Source organism: Euleptes europaea, chromosome 6, assembly GCF_029931775.1.
Source record: "Euleptes europaea isolate rEulEur1 chromosome 6, rEulEur1.hap1, whole genome shotgun sequence".
Taxonomy (NCBI): domain Eukaryota; kingdom Metazoa; phylum Chordata; class Lepidosauria; order Squamata; family Sphaerodactylidae; genus Euleptes; species Euleptes europaea.
Window position 1 is genome coordinate 103146086 of NC_079317.1, and position 4487 is coordinate 103150572.

The following is a 4487-nucleotide window of genomic DNA, read 5'->3' on the forward strand; positions in this document are numbered from 1 at the left end:
GAATACTATCCTATCCTATCTAATCATTTAGGATAAGTTCTGAGTGCAGGGAAAGGGGACTGCATATTGTGTACCCTTGCTCAGCTAGAAAGCTTGAACAGACCATGTGTATTGTTTTTATTCATTTATTAAACTTGATTATACTTTGAATGCTCTCAGCCTGATCTCTGGAACCATACCATGCCTATTTGGTTTATCTGAAGCATGGTAAAGGGGAAGAGCAGAGGGTAAGCACAATAGCTCAAAATTGTGAAGGTGCAACTGATTGTCCCCATGCTAGCTGGTAGGAGTGAAGCAGGAGGCGAGGCAACCTGTAATCAGTAATGCTGATACAATGTTAAACGTGCAGCTCTGTTTAGCAGGAGATACTCTCAGAGTTGCTGGTGGCAGCAGTTATTACCCACTTTCTTTTTGGTACCCCTGGAACCAAGAGAATGAGGTGACATCACTGAATGGAGACTTGGGATGGCCCCAGGCTTTTCTGACCTCCCAGAGATTAGCATGAAAGAATGGAGGGAGGTCTTGCAAGTCTGTTCCTTCACACAAAGCTATGTACAAAAAAAAATCCTGTCATACGAGATTTCAGACAGAAGTGTTCTAGTGAAACTGTGTCTTTCATATGCTAGTTGAAACTGTTCAGGAAATTTATTATACAGAGGTGTCAGTCACCCGCCTGTTGTTCAGTGGCTGGCCAGGTGGTTAACCTCAAGGTCACAATGTTATTCTCTGTACTGATGTTTTGTCTTACGCCGGCTCTACCCTGGGAACAAGGCCCTGAGAACAGGGAGGGGGTTGCCGTGGCAACCCAGAGTCGTACTGAAAGTTTGCTCTTCTTTATATTTCCTGCACTCTCAACATTTCCCCATTAGTATCGTTGCTTATTTCCAAGTCACTTTCTTCAAATCACTGTGCCTATTTCTCAATAAACAACTTTCTATGGAAAACCTGCCTAGGAGTTCGTTTGTGGGATTTGGCTGGTGACCCAGAGCTGACATTACGATACTAATGATCATCAAGAACTTTTACTTTTGCATCGAACACCCGCATCCTGGCCGAGGTCGCGGGAGGGGATGTCCAGCGGTCGCTCCTGGAGGAAGCACGCCGTACCCATCTGGAGTCCCATCGTCTGGCGGGGTTGGCTGCCTTGCAATGGGCATGCCTTAATTGTGTAGTGCCCGTGGAGTCCACTGAGGCTGCGGTTCGAGCCCGGGAGGAAATCCGTTGGCTTGCTGCACTCGTGGAAGAAGCTCGCTTAGCCCAGCAGGTCATTGCTCTACTTACTGGACTGGTGACTAGAGACTATGTTTTGGGCGGGAGCAACTGGTTGAAGTGATCGATATCCTTTGTATAGGATACTGCACCTCTCACCCTCATGGCGGAGAAGCCGGAGGAGGTAACCCCGGATCAGCCCCGATTTTACTAGGAGGCGGAGAATGCCGCCGCCAAAGCGGTTTTACAACTGATGGATGTAAAAAGCTGTCGTTTTGCAGAAACTTGCTCACTAACCATGGGGAATTGTTACTCTTGCTACAACATGAAGCCGAGCAACTTTTCGCAGCTGCGGCTGACGCCCAGGCCACCGAGTTGGCGGTGAAGCAAGCAGAAGCGCTTGCAGAGGCTCAGGTGGAGGTGCTTGCAGCTGCTCGGGGGCGACTGGATTAGGAGCGCGGTCCAAGGTCCCTGTAGTTCTGGACATGTGGGAAGACGGGACACTACCCCCGTTTTCCCCTGACCCCCCGTTCTACGAACTTCCGAGTAGAACGATGGCTAGTCTACAGCGCCTGGCTAGAGCTGACCGTCATAGCAGTTTTTCGCAAGACGTAGGGGGGTACCCCACCAAGGAAGACCTCGGTGATTGGAATACAAATCTCCAAGCGCCACGACCTGGACAGACCGGAGGGACCGCAGATGAACTCCAACGCCTGCGGTACCGGAACCAGGATTTGGAGGAGCAAGTGGCCCAGATGTGTGATCAAATGGATGTGATGTGGTGGGAATTTGGCAAGTTGCAACAAGCACAGTCTCCCGCACCGGTCCCACCGCTGCCTGGGCAACCAGGCCTACCGGGAGCCCCATTACCAGGACAACTCGAACTTTCTAACTCAGCTCCGAGCGATCCTTTCCTAGAGGGACTACCTGTTTCTTTCAGAGACGCCTTAATCCAAGGTTACCAAGCTGAGCATTCGGCCAGTACCCTCCCCACAGATCTTGACCAGTGCGCGGAACTTTATCTTAAAAATGCCAAGCTGTATGTGCCGGAAGTAGTCGGAAGGGAGATGTTGCATCTTGCGCATGGAGCAAAGACTGCAGGACATTTTGGGTTTATTAAAACATTACACCTGCTCCATTTTTTGGCCTAAAATGCGAGCAGACTTGGACTTGTTCATTCGCAGTTGTCCCACCTGCGCCACTGCCAAACGGCCCCCGGAAAAACCTCCCGGATTTTTGCAGCCTTTAGAAACTCCCTCAAGACCATGGGAAGTTATTGCAATGGATTTTATGACTGATCTCCCCCTCAGTAAAGGGAAAACGGTACTATGGGTGGTGACGGACCTATTTTCTAAGCAAGTGCATTTGGTTCCTTTAACAGGCCTGCCCTCTGCCCCAAAACTAGCCCGTTTGTTTGTGTCACATGTCTTCAAATATAACTCTTTTCCACGCAAGATAATAAGTGACCGCGGGGTTCAATATGTTGCCAAATTTTGGAAGGCTTTTCTCAAGTTGGTGGGGTTAGAACAGGGATTGTCCAGTGCATTTCACCCTCAAACTGATGGGCAGACTGAACGAGTGAATGCGGTACTAGAATGTTATTTGCGGTGTTATGTCAATTACCATCAAGATGACTGGGTGAATCTCTTACCCTTTGCAGAATATGCCTACAACAATGCTGTGCATCAGTCTACAGGTTTCAGCCCGTTTCGCATTGTGTATGGGAAAGAGTTCGGCCCTCTGGGCAGTGTGGATGTTTTGGGGGAGGAGGGAGGTGTAGATGTTTCTGAGTGGGTGCACACAATTCAGACCACTTGGCCATGGTTACAGAAAAATTTAGAACAGGCTAAACAAAGATACAAAGCCCAAGCCAATAAGCATTGTTCTCCAGGGTGGGAGCTCAAGGTGGGGGACTCAGTGTACCTGTCCACTAAAAACTTGCAATCCCTGCGTCCATGCAGGAAACTCAGTGAAAGATTCATCGGCCCTTTTCCCATAGCGAAAATCATCAATCCAGTAACTGTGGAACTCACCCTCCCTAAAGCTCTGAGAAAGGTCCATCCCGTATTCCATGTTAGCCTTTTGAAACAACATGTCCCCTCACCCGAGTGGCACCCCGAAATCTCCCCAGAAGTACCTAGCGTGGTGGGAGGGGAGGAACACTTTGAGGTGTCCAAAATCCTTGACTCCTGTATCCACGGGGAGGGGGGGGTGGAACTCCAAAACCTAGTTCGTTGGAAACATTTTGGCCCTGCTTACGATGAGTGGGTTGAGCATCACCACATCTCCGCCCCCAGGTTGGTGCGTCAGTTCCATGCATTGTACCCAGATCGTCTTTCCCCGCCGGACATGAGGGGAGGGGGGCCTTAGAGGGGGCAGAATGTCAGGCACCGGCCTGTTCAGTGGCTGGCCAGGTGGTTAGCCTCAAGGTAGCGATGTTATTCTCTGTACTGATGTTTTGTCTTATGCCAGCTCTACCCTGGGAACAAGGCCCTGAGAACAGGGAGGGGGTTGCTGTGGCAACCCAGAGTCGTACTGAAAGTTTGCTCTTCTTTATATTTCCTGCACTCTCAACATTTCCCCATTAGTATCGTTGCTTATTTCCAAGTCACTTTCTGCAAATCACTGTGCCTATTTCTCAATAAACAACTTTCTATGGAAGTTCGTTTGTGGGATTTGGCTGGTGAACCAGAGCTGGTGACCCAGAGTTGACAGGAGGATCATTAAATCAGCTGATTACCCACCTACCATCTAAACCCAGACACAGTTTTACCACCTCATCCACGATTTGTGAGAATGAGGTCTATATTTCTTTTTCAACTAATAAATTGATATTCATTCTTGCCCTCTCACCCAAAATTTCCTCCAGCTCCCTTTTCCAGAAACACAGCAATAATACTCCAGTAAGTCAGTATGGTCAGTCTTTATTCCTTATCAAGCAGAAGGAAATGCAAGAGGCTGACAGGTTTGTTGCAGAGGTTATACGTGGGAAAAGAAGGACCCTTATCGATGGGACCTCCATTTCAGGCTGTCATATAAATGAGCACAGAGGAATTTGCCTAGGCTAAAGAAGAGCAAGTCATTGGAGAGAAATTAAAACAGAAGGGGAACCCAACCTCCACAAAAGGTGGGAATGGAAGCATTTTTAAAGTAAAGGTTAAAAACAAAAGAAGGGTCTGAAGAACTCTGTGCATGCACCGCACCAAGCAAAGTATCACGTGTAAATACTGCAAGATGAGCCTATGACAATCTTGCTGATCAAAGACGTGACACCCTAC

General features: G+C 48.6%; 1 protein-coding gene across 1 annotated transcript in view; it reads right to left on the bottom strand.

The window, feature by feature from the left end:
- Window positions 1-4487, bottom strand: part of SELENOH (selenoprotein H) — a 416044-nt gene that overhangs the window by 241378 nt on the left and 170179 nt on the right. The window lies entirely within an intron of this gene.